The sequence below is a fragment of the Cervus canadensis genome, chromosome X (genome assembly GCF_019320065.1).
Source record: "Cervus canadensis isolate Bull #8, Minnesota chromosome X, ASM1932006v1, whole genome shotgun sequence".
Lineage (NCBI taxonomy): Eukaryota > Metazoa > Chordata > Mammalia > Artiodactyla > Cervidae > Cervus > Cervus canadensis.
This window is the reverse complement of record NC_057419.1, coordinates 75,362,560-75,379,519: the sequence shown is the minus strand read 5'-3', so window position 1 is coordinate 75,379,519 and position 16,960 is coordinate 75,362,560. Positions and strand designations below refer to the sequence as shown.

Here is a 16,960-nt window from a genome sequence, read left to right as displayed (position 1 = left end):
CAGGAGACCCCGGTTTGATCTCTGGGTTGGGAAGATACCCCGGAGAAGGGAATGGCAACCCAGTCCAGTATTCTTGTCTGAAGAGTTCCAGGGACAGAGGAGCCTGGCGGGCTACAGTCCATAGGGTCACAAAGAGTTGAACACGACTGAGCGACTAACGCTTTCAACACTTTTCTTGTTAGAATCCTGAACGTTCAAGGAGCCCAAACATTTATGCAGATTTGAGCCCCTGGATACTAGGAAGCAAAAGAACATTTTAATTTCACCAGTAACATTCAGAACCGCTATCAGAGATATCTATAATCCCAAGTATACTATGTCAGGATCCTGACATATTTAGACAAAAGAAGACTTTTAAAACCAAGAATTGGTTTTCCATTCTAAAGCAAAGAATTACATTCATTATTTTCCTTCTGCACATACTGATTCAGAGTTCATTTACCTCTTAAATTATTTATTGAATTGACCTAAAGTCTAGTTTCAAGAGATTTTCAACATGAATGTAGTAGAAAATAATCTTATAACTTTAGCATACTCCTAGAAAATAAGTTCTATATAATCATGAAAAGTTCTTAAAGTCAACACAGCTTCTACCTAACTTCTTTGCTTTCTACATCTTTGAGTATGATCTAGTATATTTCGTTGGACATTTAATTAAATCAAGATTAAAGCTCTTTAAAAAAAACTCTATATGCTTACAATGTACTATATGATGATTCAATATACATAGTGCAAGGTTTACTACAGTCAAGGTAATTAACATATTCTCTCACAGTTACCATTTTCAATGTGTGATAAGAGAACCTGAAATCTATTATCTTAGCAAATTCGGGTATTCAATACAGTATTATTAACTAGAATCATCATGTTGTAGATAATCTCTAGAACTATTCATCCTACATAACTGTAACTTTGTACTCTTTGACCAGCATTTCCTCATTTCCTTCACCTCTTTGCCCTTGGTAACTACAATTCTCTTCTCACCATCTATGTATTAAACTTTATTTTTTTTTAGATTTTACATATAAGTGAGATCATGCAGTGTTTTTCTTCCTGTGTCTTACTTATTCCACTCGGCATAATGTCCTTCAGATTCATCCATATTGTTATAAATGGCAGGATTTCCTTATTTTTTATGATTGAATAGTATTTCAAATATCACATTTTCTTAATCAACTTATCCATTGATAGATGCTTAGGTCATTTCCATATCTTGACCACTATGAATAATGCTGCAATGAACATGGGAGTGCAAATATCTCTTTGAAGTACTAATTTTATTTCCTTTGGGTATATGCCCTGAAGAGGGATTACTGGTTCATTTGGGAGTTCAATTTTTAGTAAAATCAACCCTTAACCAGAGGTCCCACAATGGCATTTCTTATCTTATGGATTTTAATACATTTCAAGAAAAATTTTAAGTTAAAGCCTTATTTAAATTAATAACTATTCAAGATGAATCCAAAAAGCCTTTGTTGTTTATCAAGTGACATTGCAATGAGAAAAATCTTGTTAAAAATGTAAATATTATAACTTAAGTCAAGGGAGATTTGGAAACCTTTTAAAAATAAAAAAAAAATTAACATAGCAATACATCTTAGAACTAAAATAGATTATTATGCCTATACACAAGGAGATATGACACCAAAGGGAACTCCTATATGACCTTTCCCTAAACATTCTTTTAACAAATTGATTTTTTAAAATATTTATTTATTTATTTGGCTGCATTAGGTCTTTGTTGGAGCATGAGGGATCTTCAATGTTCATTGTGCCATACAGAATCTTTAGCTGCAGCTTACAAACTCCTAGCTATGGCATGTGGAATCTAGTTCCCTGACCAGGGATTGAACCCAAGCCCCTGCATTCATAGTATAGAGTCTTAGCCACTGAACCACCAGGGAAGTCCCTAAATAAATTAAGTTTTAAGAAGCTATTGCCCAGAATTCCACTTCAGCCCAGGATGCAGAAAAGATAGAAAGTGCATTTCTATACTAACAATTATAAAAAAGGCAAATGAACAACAAAATCATAACTTTTCTTGAACAAACCAGAATGCTGAGGTCACAGGACAACAGAATAGCCTAAAATCCAAAGACAACCCTTCCAAGGAGAGATGGAATGCTAGCACTGGTTCACCTATAGTACAACACAGGGGTAAAAGATATGCACTGCCATAAAGCAGTAAGGAGAATTGAGCTAATTTTTAAAATGATTTTTGTAAACTCCAAATGTGGAAGAGCATGATATTATAAAGCTTGGAACAGCAAGGACCAGGGAAGTTAGCTTTCACTCTTAGGCTGCTTGCCACAGACTTACATTTGGTGATCATGAGAAAGAGAGGTGACAGGGAAGAACACCAGATAAAGCCTCTCTGAACAAACATTGCAGGCTTAGAAGAGAGGGTAAATCATTGCTACAAGAAAGGCAAAAATTCTTCACAAATGCTACTGACTGGTAGGGGGAGGTGGGGCAGCATACACTATTGCTCCTCAGGAAATGTGTGAACACCCATTGCTTCCAAAGAAGGTAAAAGGAAAAAAAAAATTCCTCTGTTCCTTAGGAGAGGGGCAAAAAGCTGTCCTAGACCTATGCAATTAGAGGCTTTATAGCAAAGAGAAGGAGCAGAAAACTTTCCTTGAAAGGGCCACTGAAGATATAAGGCAAAATTTAGCTGCCATGCACAGGACAGATAGTATTGCTGAGAAAACTCTGCTCTGATAATTCAGGGACACAAGATCTGTCTAAGACTGAGGCTACGCCAGGACAACAGAGAAATCCCCTTGTCTCACCAGTCTGGTCAGTCAGTTCAGTCACTCAGGCACGTGTCTGACTCTTTGCAACCCCATGAACTGCAGCATGCCAGGCTTCCCTGTCCATCACCAACTCCTGGAGCTTGCTCAATCTCATGTCCATCGAGTCAGTGATGCCATCCAACCATCTCATCCTCTGTTGTCCCCTTCTCCTCCTGCCTTTAGTCTTTCCCAGCATCAGGGTCTTTTCTAATGAGTCAGTTCACCACTGTGATAGCATGTACCAAATAAAAAGCAACAGCAAATTACACCTGAAACTATCACAACATTGTTAATCAACTATACCCCAATACAAAATGAAAAGTTTTGAAGAAGGAAAGGCAAATTAGCTGAATATGGATCATACTATAAATTTTAAAATTATAAAACTTTTAGAAGAAAACATAAGAAAAATCTTTGTGACTTAGGGTCACAAGTCATAGGTGCTGAGTTCTTAAATATGAAACCAAAGCTATGATCCATAGAAGAACACATTGATAAATTAGATTTCATCAAAATGAATTTTTTCTGCAAAAGATCCTGTTAAGGATATGAAAACATAAGCCTCAAACTGGGGAAAAAATTTGAAAATTACATATCTGACAAAAGTCTTGATCAAAAATATATAAAGAATTCTGTAAACTCAACAGGAAAAAAAATCCAATTTAAAAATATGATAAATACGGAACAAATACTCCACCAAACAGGACATATGTGCCAATAAGCACATGTAAGATTACTCAGCACTAACAACACCAAATGCTGGCAAGGATATAGAACAAGAGGAATCCTCATTCACTGGTGGTGGAAAGGCAAAATGGTACAGCCACTTTGGAAGACAGTTTACCAGTTTCTTAAAAAACTTAACATTCTCTTCAAACATTCTCTTCACATATGATCCAGAAATTGTGCTCCTTGGTATTTACTCCAAGGAACTGAGAACTTATGTTTACACAAAAATCTGCACATGAATGTTTATAGCAGCTTTTTAATAATTGCCAAAACTTGGAAACAATCACGATGCCCTTCAGTATGTGAGTGGATACATAAACTGTGGTATACCCAGATAATATATTATTCAGTGCTAAAAAAGAAATAAGCTATCAAGTTGTTAAATATATGGAAGAACCTCAAATATATATTACTAAGCAAAAGGGGTCAGTCTGAAGAAGTTATATACTATATGGTTCCAACTATAGGACTTCAATTATATGACATGTTGGAAAAGGCAAATCTATGGAAACCATAAAAAGAACAATGGTTATCAAGAGTTAGTGAGGAGGTAAGGATAAATAGGTGGAGCACAGAGGATTTTTAAGGCAGTGAAACTATTCTGAATGATACTATGATAGTGGATACAGGCCATCACATATTTGTCAAAATCCATATAATGTACAATGCCAAGTGAACTCTAATGTAAACTATGGAATTTAGGGATAATGATATTTCAAAGTAGGTCCATCAGTTGTAACAAATGCATCTTGTGTGATATGTTGATAGTGCATGAAGCTGTGCATATATACAGACAGGAGATATATGAGAAGTATCTGTATTTCCCTCCCAAATTTGCTATGAACCTAAAAGTGCTTTTTAAAAATGTCTATTTTTTAAAAGAATAAAATATTCAACATTGCTGTGGTATGAATGTTCTTGTCCCCCCCAAAATTATGTTAGTACTTAGAATTGATAGCATTAAATGCTTATATTAGAAAAGAAGAAACTTCTCAAATCAATAACCTAGAGTTCTTCCTTTATAAGTAGTAAATGAAGAACAAACAGAACTCAAAGCAAGCAGAAAGAAGTAAATAATAAAAATAAGATAGAAAAATCAATGAAATTGAAGACAGAAAACAATAAGGAAAATCAACAGAACTAAAATCTGGTACTTCTAGAAAAGATAAATCAAATCTATAAGTTACTGTCTTCACCAATCAAGAAAAAAAGTTAAAAGGCATGAACTATAGATATCAAAATTGAAGAGCTATTGCTACAAGTCCTACAGATATTAAATGTATAATAAAGGATATTAAAAATAAGTCTATGCCTGTAAGTCCAATAGATAAAAGTGACCAGTTCTTTAATTTTCTTGGAGTATAGTTAATTTACAAGGTTGTCTTAAATGTGACCAGTTTCTTAAAAGAAGCAAACAACAAAAGCTTACTCAAGATTCAGTGGAATATTATTCAGCCATAAAAGGAATGGGATACTGAAACATAATACAGCATGGATGAACCTTAAAGCATTATGCTAAATAAAAGAAGCCAGACACAAAGGGCCAGATATTGTATGATTCCTTTTATATAAATATCCACAGTTGGCAAATTCATTAAGCTAGAGAAAGTAGATTAGTAGTTTCCAGAGGCTGGGGTGAGGGGAAAACGAGGAGTAATGAGTACCAGGTTTCTTTTGGGGGTGATGAAAATATGCTGAAATCATAAAATGGTTTTAGTGATGCAATCTCAAATATATATATGCTAAATTCTACACTTCAAAAGGGTGACTTTTATAGTATGTGAATTATATATCAGTAAAAATAAATAGATAGTGTGAATATAGTCCTGTTTTTCTTATAGTAATTGTATTCATAGTTTAAAACTTTCCAACAAAAAACTTGGGCCCAGATAGCTTGACTGGTGAATTCTAACACATATTTAATTAATAAACAATACCAATTCTACACAAGTTCTTCCAGAAAATAAAAGGAGAAAACACATACCAAGTTATTTTTAATTCCAATGAAAACCTGATATCAAAAAGAGAAACTACAAGAAAATAAAAATACAGACCAGTTAACTTTAAAGTAAAGTAAAGTAAAACGAAGTCTCTCAGTCGTGTCTGACTCTTTGCGACCCCATGGACTGTAGCCTACCAGGCTCCTCTGTCCATGGGATTTTCCAGTCAATAGTACTGGAGTGAATTGCCATTTCCTTCTCCACCAGTATACTTTACATAGACACAAATATATTCTCCAAAATATGAGCAGAGTTCACAAATAATTAAAAACTAAAAGGCATTATGGCCAAAAGATATTTCTCATGAAAATGGAAGGTTAGTCCAACATTGGAAAAACAGTCAGTATAATTCAACAAATTAAGAGTCTAAATAAGAAAAAAAATCATATCATTGTTTCAATAATGCAGAAAAAGCATTTGACAAAACCTGATGTCCATTCATGATAAAAAAAACTCTCAGAAAAGTAAGAACAGAAAGAAATTTCCACAAACTGAATAAGGACATCTATGAAAAGCATAGAATGAACATCATACTCAATGATAAAATGCCAAATACTTTCCCCCTAAGATCAGGACCAAGATCAGCAGCATTATTTACAATAGCCAATATATGGAAACAACCTAAGTGCCTATCAATAGATGAATGGATAAAGACATGATTCACACATGCACACACAATGGAATACTACTCAGCCATAAAGATGAAATCCTGCTATTTGTGACAACAAGGATGAACCTTTAGTGAAGGTGAAATTAAGTCAGGTGGAAAAAGACAAATATCATATGATTTCACTTGTAAGAAACAAACAACAAAAGCTCACTCAAGATTCAATGGAATTTTCAGCCAAAACAGGAATGGAATAGTGAAACACCCTACAACATGGATGAAACTTGAAAACATTATGCTAAATAAAAGAAGCCAGACACAAAAGACCAGATATTTTATGAGTGAAATAAATAAAATAAGTCAGATGGACAAAGACAAACATCATATGATTTCACTTGTACATGGAATATAAAAGACAAAAACTAAAACAAAATAAGTTAACAAACAAAACCAAACTTGTAAACATTTAGAATACAGTAGGAGTGGGACTTTCCCTGGTGGTCCAGTTGTTAAGACTCCATGCTTCCAATGCAGTGGGAGTGGGATTGATCTCTGGTTGGGGAACTAGGATTCTACATGCCACACAGTGTGACCAAAAAAAATTAAGCAAGATAAAAATAGACTAGAGTAGTGGTTACCAGAGAGGAAGGGGTGGAGAGGAGGGTAAAATGCATAGAGGTGGTCAATCATATAGTGATGAATAGAAGCTAAAATTTTGTGTGTGTGAACACACTGCAATGTACACAGAAGTAGAAGTATAATGTTGTATACCTGAAACTTGTATAATGTTATAAACCAACGTTACCCTATTTAAAAAAAAATGATCAAGGACAAGAAAGTTAAGAATGTCCATTCTAAATTCCATATATATGTGTTAGTATGCTGTAATGTTCTTTATCTTTCTGGCTTACTTCACTCTGTATAATGGGCTCCAGTTTCATCCATCTCATTAGAACTGGTTCAAATGAATTCTTTTTAATGGCTGACTAATATTCCATGGTGTATATGTACATATATGCAAAACAGAAAAAGGGACACAGAAGTACAGAACAGACTTTTGAACTCTGTGGGAGAAGGTGAGGGTGGGATGTATCGAAAGAACAGCATGTATATTATCTATGGTGAAACAGGTCACCAGCCCAGGTGGGATACATGAGACAAGTGCTCAGGCCTGGTGCACTGGGAAGACCCAGAGGAATCGGGTGGAGAGGGAGGTGGGGAGGGGGGATCGGGATGGGGAATACGTGTAAATCTATGGCTGATTCATATCAATGTATGACAAAACCCACTGAAAAAATAAATAAATAAATAAATAAAGGGGAAAAAAAAGAATGTCCATTCTCACCATTGCTATTTGACATTACACTGGCACTTCCAGCCAATTCAATATGAGGTGAAAAATGATTAAAAGGTATATAAGTTTGAAAGGGAAAAATAAAACTCTTCATAGAAAACATGAGTGTCTACCTGGGGGAAAAAAAAAATATATATATATATATATATATTAAAAATCTACTAGAACTAATAAGTGAGTTCAGTGAGGTTACAAGGTACAAGGTCAATATGAAAAATCATTTTTATGTGTAAATACTAGCAACAAACAATTAGAAATTAATATTAAATAAATTGTAGCATTTTTAATAGCATAAAAGAGTGGAAACACAGATGTAAACCTAACGAAATATGTTCAAACTTTCTGTAGTGGAACTACAAATCACTGATGAAAGAATCAAAGAAAACCAATACAAATGGAGAGATGGATTCAGATTCAAAGACTCAATATTATTAACATGTTAGTTTTATCCAGTATGATCCACTGATTCAATGCAATTCCAAAGAGAATACCAGCATGATTCTTATAGAAATTTGTAAGTTGATTCTGCAATTGGTACAGAAAGGCAAAGGACCTATAATAGCCAAAACAACTCTTAAAAACAAGAATTAAAAGATGTACAGTATCAGATTTCAAGCCTTATTATAAAAATACGGTAATCAAGAGAGTGTATTATTAGAGACAGATCAATAGAACACAATATAGACTCAGAAATCATATATACATAATCATATATACATAATCAACTGACTTTTTTACAAAGTTGGAAAAGCAATTCAGCACAGAAAGAAGAGACTTTTCAACAACAGGCAAGGTAAAATTTGGATATCCATGTGGAAGAAAATGAATTTTGAAACATTCCTTGTAGTATATACAAAGAGTAGCTCAATATGGACCATAAGCTATAAAACATAAGCTATAAAATTTCTAGAATAAAGAATATAAAAGGAAGAAAAATGTTGTGACTTTTTAAAGGCAAATGTTTCTTAGATTTGACACTAAAAGCATGATCCATAAAATAAAAATTTGGACTTCATCAAATTTTAAAATGTCTGCTCTTGCAAAATTAAGAGAATGAAGAGACAGACCACAGAGCGGGATAAAATATTGGCAAATCATACATCTTACAAAGGATTTGTATCTAGAATACACAAGAAACTTTCAAAACGCAATAATAAAAAGAAAAATAATTTTTAAAGTAAAAATGATTTGAATAGACACCTCACCAAACACATACACTGATAAAAAAAAAAAGTATATGAGAAAATACTAAATACCATTAGACATTAGGAAAATCCACATGAAAACCATAATATGATGCTAATGAACACCTATTAGGGACTGAATGTTTGTTTTTTCCTAACTTTCATGTCCTGAAACCATAACACCAATGTGATGATATTAGAAGATAGGGGACTTTGGGAAGTAATTGGATTATGAGGGTGGAGCCTTCATGAAAGGAATTAGTTTCCCTGTAAAAGGGACTCCAGAGAGCTCTCCTGTGTTTTTCTGCCATGTGAGGATATAATAAGACAGCCATCTAAGAACCAGGGAGTGGGCACTCACCAGACACCAGATCTGCCAGCACCTTAGTTTTGAAATTCTGAGCCTCTAGAACTGTGGGCAAGAATCCCTTGGAAGAAATGGAGTAGCCATCATAGTCAACAAAAGAGTATAAAATTCAGTATTTGGATGCAATCTCAAAAACAACAGAATGATCTCTGTTCACTTCCAAGGCAAACCATTCAATTTCACAGTAATCCAAGTCTATGCCCCGACTAGTAATGCTGAACAAGATGAAGTTGAATGGTTCTATGAAAACGTACAAGACATTCTAGAACTAACATCAAAAAAGAATGTCATTTTCATTTTAGGAGACTGGAATGCAAAAGTAGGAAGTCAATAAACACCTGGAATAACAGGCAAATTTGGCCTTGGAGTACAAATGAAGCGGGGCAAAGGCTTATAGAGTTTTGCCAAGAGAAAGCACTGGTCATAGCAAACACTCTCTTCCAACAACACCAGAGAAGACTCTACACATGGACATCACCAGATGGTCGACACCAAAATCAGATTGATTATATTCTTTGCAGCCAAAGATGGAGAAGCTCTATACAGTCAGCAAAAACAAGACTGGGAGCTGACTGTGGCTCAGATCATGAACTCCTTATTGCCAAATTCAGACTTAAACTGAATAGAAAGGGAAAACCATTAGACCATTCAGGTATGGCCTAAATCAAATCCCTTACAATTATACAGTAGAAGTGGGAAATAGATTTAAGGGACTAGATCTGATAGACAGAGAGCCTGATGAACTATGGATGGAAGTTCATGACAATGTACAGGAGACAGGGATCAAAAGCAAAGTGACTGTCTGAGGAGGACTTAAAAATAGCTGTGAAAAGAAGAGAAGCCAAAAGCAAAGGAGAAAAGGAAAGATATACCCATTTGAATGCAGAGTTCCAAAGAATATCAAGGAGAGATAAGAAAGCCTTCCTCAGTGATCAGTGCAAAGAAATAGAGGAAAACAATACAATGGGAAAGACGAGAGATCTCTTCAAGAAAATTAGAGATACCAAGGCAAAATTTCATGCAAGATGGGCTCAATAAAGGAAAGAAATGTTATGGAGCTAACAGAAGGAGAAGATATTAAGAACAGGTGGCAAGAATACATAGAAGAACTGTACAAAAACAATCTTCATGACCCAGATAATCATGATGGTGTGATCACTCACCTAGAGCCAGACAGTCTGGAATGTGAAGTCAAGTGGGCCTTAAGAAGCATCACTATGAACAAACCTAGTGGAGGTGATGGAATTCCAGTTGAGCTATTTCAAATCTTAAAATGATGCTGTGAAAGTGATGCACTTAATATGCCAGCAAATCTGGAAAACTCAGCAGTGGCCACAGGACTGGAAAAGGTCAGTTTTCAATCCAATCCCAAAGAAAGGCAATGCCAAAGAATGCTCAAACTACTGCATAATTGCACTCATCTCACATGCTAGTAATGTAATGCTCAAAATTCTCCAAGCCCGGCTTCAGCAATACATGAACTGTGAAATTCCAGATGTTCAAGCTGGTTTTAGAAATGGTAGAGGAGCCAGAGATCAAATTTCCAACATCTGCTGGATCACTGAAAAAGCAAGAGAGTTTGAGAAAAACATCTATTTCTGCTTTATTGACTATGCCAAACCTTTGACTGTGTGGATCACAATAAACTGTGGAAAATTCTGAAGGAGGTGGGAATGCCAGACCACCTGACCTGCCTCTTGAGAAACCTGTATGCAGGTCAGGAAGCAACAGGTAGAACTGGACATGGGACAACAGACTAGTTCCAAATCAAGAAAGGAGTACGTCAAGGCTGTATATTTTCACCCTGCTTATTTAACTTATATGCAGAGTACATCATAAGAAACACTTGGTTGGATGAAGCACAAGCTGGAGTCAAGATTGCCGGGAGAAATATCAATAACCTCAGATATGCATATGACACCACCCTTATGGCAGAAAGTGAAGAAGTACTAAACAGCCTCTTCATAAAAGTGAGAGAGGAGAGTGAAAAAGTTGGCTTAAAACTCAACATTCAGAAAACTAAGATTATGGCATCCGGTCCCATCACTTCATGGCAAATAGATGGGGAAGCAGTGGAAACTGTGGCAGACTTTATTTTGGGAGGCTCCAAAATCACTGCAGATGGTGACTGCACCCTTGAAATTAAAAGACACTTACTCCTTGGAAGGAAAGTTATGACCAACCTAGACAGCATATTACAAAGCAGAGACATTACTTTGCCAACAAAGATCTTTCTAGTCAAGTCTATGGGTTTTCCAGTGGTCATGTATGGATGTGAGAGTTGGACTATAAAGAAAGCTGAGCACTGAAGAACTGATGCTTTTGAACTGTGGTGTTGGAGAAGGCTCTTGAGAGTCCCTTGGACTGCAAGGAGATCCAACCAGTCCATCCTAATGGAAATCAGTTCTGAATGTTCATTGCAAGGACTGATGCTGAAACTGAAACTCCAATACTTTGGCCACCTGATGCAAAGAACTGACTCATTGGAAAAGACCTTGATGCTGGGAAAGATTGAAGGCCAAAGGAGAAGGGGATGACAGAGGATGAGATGGTTGGATGGTATCACCAACTCAATGGACGTGAGTTTGAGTAAACTGTGGGAATTGGTGATGGACAGGGAGGCCTGGCTTGCTGCAGTCAATGGAGTCACAAAGAGTCAACATGGCTGAGCAACTGTACTGAACTGAGAACTGTGAAAAATAAATGCTTATTGTTTAAGCCTCTCAATCTATGGTATTTTGTTGTAGCAGCCCCAGTGGACTAAGACAATGCCTATTAGAATGGCAAAAAGAGAAAAAAGCAAGGAAAACCTGACAATACCAAATGCTAAAGAGAATATTCAGTGACTGAAACTTTGACTGCTAATTGAAATGCAGAATTTTATAGTCATTTAGGAAAACAGTTTGGCTGTTTCCTATAAAGTGAAATATTTAATTATCAAATAACCTAGCACCTTACTCCTATATTTGCCAAGGAAATTAAAGTATTTGTTCACATAATAACTTGCATATGAGTGTTTACAGCAGCTTTGATCATAATCTCCCCAAACTGGAAACCACCAAAATGCCCTTCAGCCGGAGAATGGGTAAACAGACTGTGGTATATTGAAAGGAATGTTACTCAGCAATAAAAATGAAGGAACCACTGGTACCTGCAACAACATGAATGAATTGCAAATACATTATTTCAAGTTAAGAAGAAACAGCCTTAAAGGCTTGATACTCATACTATTTGTGTTACAGTTTGGAAAAGGCTAACTGTAAGGATAGAACACAGATTAGCAGTTGCAGGGGCTGGAGGTGAAAGAAAGGATTTTGTTTAAAAGCAGATGTTTTGGCATGTAATGAAAAAGTTCTGTATTTTTGATTACATGTCTATATGTGTTTATCACAATATAAAACTGTACCCTAAAATAGTGTTTTATTGTATAAGAAGTATTCTTCAATAAACCTGGCTTTTAAAAAGGGCATTGAACAGGCCAAAAAAGGAAATACACACAAGTATACATGCAAAATATGAACAATAGTAGAGGGTAATGTAAAGAGAGTTGAAGAGTATGTAAGGAATTACAGAGTGGATTTTGGGAAAGGGCATTTTGAGGCCCAAGGAAAGTATTTAAAGGGCAGGAAACTTTATGACCAAACTAGCCTTGTTACCTTGGTTATGGATGTGGGTGTTTATGTTCTAATTATATAAGAACACCTCAAATCCTTTTTAGCAGTAGCCTGTTCTGTCACCTGATTTTTCCCTCCCACTAACATACTGAGTCACTGTCCTTCCAGAGTATTTGTGCAGTTCAAGCAACATATTCCCTACAATATTGCACAGCGTCCTAAAATGGGAGGCCCAGACGGATAGCTCTGATATGCTACACCCTAGGTTGAACTGTTCCACCTAAATAAATTTTTCTGGATACCCACAGAAAGGAGCACATTCAAATTTAGATATTTAATTTTTTTATGTGTTTCTTTAAATGTGGCCACAGTGGAGTTTAAAGTGCTTTATTAAATGGCAGAGAAATGATTTACCTTTCAAAACTGTGTTTTACTCACTTTCAGTTAACATTTTAAAAGAGAAATATAAATCGTTATTTGAATGCTCTTAGATTCATTTATTTTGAAAAGTGAGATATATATGATTAAGAATGTATGTTTGGGAAAGACAGTTTCTTTATAACATTCATATCTAATACCACAGAAATAAATGTGCTATATGTACAGATTTAATAAATATTGATGTTGGAAATGTTTACTTAAAATGAAAGTTAATGCTACCTTTTATATACTGCCTTTTATAGTTTCTTATCAAAGAATTGATTCTTTTGAACTGTGGTGCTGGAGAAGACTCTTGAGAGTCCCTTGAACTGCAAGGAGATCCAACCAGTCCATCCTAAAGGAAATCAGTCCTGAATATTCATTGGAAGGACTGACGCTGAAGCTGAAACTCCAATACTTTGGCCACCTGAAGCAAAGAACCGACTCATTTGAAAAGACCCTGATGCTGGAAAGATTGAAGGCGGGTGGAGAAGGGGACGACAGAGGATGAGGTGATTGGATGGCATCACTGACTCAATGGACATGAGTTTGAGTAAACTCTGGGAGTTGGTGATGGACAGGGAGGCCTGGCGTGCTGCAGTTCATGGGGTCGCAAAGAGTCGGACACAACTGAGACTGAACTGATGACAATTTAAGCCTGTGCACATTTTCACTTTATCATAAATTTAAGATGGAAGTATTTCAGAAAGAGGAGCATCACTTTAAACTTCTTTGAAGAGATAGCCATAATACCAGTAACTAATGTCCCTCCCAACCAGGTGGCTACATGCCATTGCTAATTATCCAGTTGCTTAATCTTAGTTATACCTCATTTTTGGAAAGCAGTGAAAGTAGTGAAAGAGTTGTAATTAGTTATTCATACTTTATTTACATAATTAATGTATTTTTCCTGCCTATGCCCCTAAACAATTTCAAGAGCCACATTGTTTACAATCACTGGAGCAAAAAAATAGGAATTAAATAAATGATTCAATTAACAGAAGCTAAACTAGCAAAAGATGTCATCCATACTATTTGCTTGGAAAACAAAATTTGTAATAATGAACTGGTTGCCTCCACAAAACCCCATCACCTTCAACTTCCTTCCCATCCACTTCCCATTTCTTCCTTCCCACTTCCTTCTCCCCCTATTCTATGTTAAGGCTTCCTGATCCCTTTGCACTGTCTCCACACCCTGTTTCCATTCTCTTCCCCTAAGAACCCATCCTTTCTCTCTCCTTTGCATTCTCTCCTTACTACCTCATTCCAACCTCACCAGGCCCAGTCCCATAACCTTTTGCTACCTTCTCACTCATTCCTTATGTCTTGCCTGATCTCCTGCCCTCCAGCCCTTCTCTTAGGCCTTCACCTGATTTGGGGAACACTCACTTACTACCTCCCCATTACTACTTTGATTACCAACTCTTAGCTGCCACTATGCCTAAACACCCCTAACTGCCTTTCAGTGTGTCTTTTTAGTATCTGCAACTAAACTTTTTACAAAATGGCCATCCCACCAGGCATGTTAGACTCTAGTTACTCACCTCTCCAGTTCCCATGACATGTGGTCTATCATGCTTTCATTTGAGTACCCATTCTGACATAAACAGTGATAATCAAATGTTCTGATTGCTATTCTCCTCACAACAGAGTATAATACAGATTGAAGATATAGATTGCATATTACCATATCTTTTTTAAAATGTATTTTATTGGTATATAGTTGTTTTATAATGTTGTGTTAGTTTATTCTGCACAACAAAATGAATCAGCTATACTATACATATATCCCCTCTTTTTTGGATTTCTTTCCAATTTAGGTCACCACAGAGCATTGAGTAGAGTTCCCTGTTTTAGGCAGTAGGTTCTCATTAGTTATCTATTTTACATGCAACAATATGATAAAAAACATGAGGTGTAAAACATCTGAATGTTTTATAAAACAGGTAAGGAATTATTTAGAACATATTGTATGTTAAATAATCCAATTTCCAGTTTTATTAAGGTGATAAAAATAATATTCCTTTGCTGACCACAAGAAGGCTTTTAATATAAGGAATTTGGAAAAAAAAAAAAAAAAAGACTCACATCTCCTGAAAAGACTCTCGATTTCAACAGAAGTGATTCATGTAATATCAAGTCGCATATGGAAATCTTCAAATTCTACTCATGTTTATGATAATGAATTATATTGCCTGGATAAGATAGCATTGTGAAATCTAAATACATGTCTCCTTTAGTCATTGATGTGGAGAATTGGTAGTAGCCAAGCTATGTAAAATATAGAGATAATAATTTATGGAAAAGGAGAAATAATTTTGGGTAAAGATGATTTTTTCAGGCAGATAAAATACTCTGTATGATAATATAATGATGGATATATGTTACACATTTTTTCAAACCTGTAGAATGTACAGCACTAAGAAAGAACTCTACAGTAAACTATGGGCTTTGGGTGATTATGATGTGTCAATGCAGGCTTATCCTTGGTTAAAAAAAAAAGGTACCATTTTGGTGAGTGATGTTTTGTAATGGCAAAGGCTATGTATGTGTGGGGGCAGGGGATATATGGGGATCTGTACCTCCCTCTCAATATTGTTATAAACCTACAACTACTCTTCAAAAACTGTCTTAATAAAAGAAAATCCAATTTGGGGCCATACTCTTCAAATTCCTGAAAATGTAATGACTATCATAAAACCCCTGTTAAATCACTTGTCTTGTAATACTGAGCTCCAGTTATGTGAAAGAGTCAGTACAGTACACATAGTCAGGAAAAATTTTCAGACAGACATCAGCAAATAAGCAGGGGTCATCAGATTATTAGATCTTCATAATGGCCCACCCATGGCTACCATCTGCTGATGGCAAAGGGCATTCTGAGTTTATTTACCCACCCATAGTATGTTTTCTTCCTAGCTTACTGAATCTCTCAGGCAGTTACTACTACAGAGATTTCAGGCAGTTACTACTTTGGTGACTTCTACATAAATGACTAGACAGGCGAGTGGAGTCTTTAGAATTCATTTGGTCCTTGAATTCATGTTACCTCTTTAAACAACACTTTTCAGTCCTAACTGTCTTACTCTGATATAGCTATCCACATACTCAGGCCTGACTTAATGTAACTCATTTGTTTTATCTGAATTATAGAAAGAGAACAATGAACTATTGATCTCACCTTGATTAGAATCAACACTAAAACTTTTATCAGAGCACACCCATCTAGATGACAAGCTAACATGCTGGCAATTGTAAAAGCAAATTACTTTTACTTTTCTACTTGTACTTATAAAAATAATTTGTATTTTTATTAACATGCCTAATGGATAAATTAGAGTTAAATCAATTATATATGGTAGATCCCATTTACTTGAACAAAGATCTTTTTTTTTCCATTTATTTTTATTAGTTGGAGGCTAATTACTTTACAATACTGTAGTGGTTTTTGCCATACATCGACATGAATCAGCCATGGATTTACATGTATTCCCCATCCCGATCCCCGCTCCCACCTCCCTCCCCATCCCATCCCTCTGGGTCTTCCCAGTGCACCAGCCCCGAGCACTTGTCTCATGCATCCAACCTGGGCTGGTGATCTGTTTCACCCTTGATAGTATACATGTTTTGATGCTGTTCTCTCAAAACATCCCACCCTCACCTTCTCCCACAGAGTCCAAAAGTCTATACATCTGCGCCTCTTTTTATGTTTTACATATAGGGTTATCATTACCATCTTTCTAAATTCCATATATATGCGTTAGTATACTGTTTTTATCTTTCTGGCTTACTTCACTCTATATAATGGGCTCCAGTTTCATCCATCTCATTAGAACTGATTCAAATGAATTCTTTTCAATGGCTGAGTAATATTCTATGGAGTATATGTA

General features: G+C 35.7%; 1 protein-coding gene across 1 annotated transcript in view; it reads right to left on the bottom strand.

Moving 5' to 3' along the window:
- The window catches only part of RPS6KA6 (ribosomal protein S6 kinase A6), a 249,824-nt gene that overhangs the window by 181,777 nt on the left and 51,087 nt on the right, over positions 1–16,960 (bottom strand). The window lies entirely within an intron of this gene.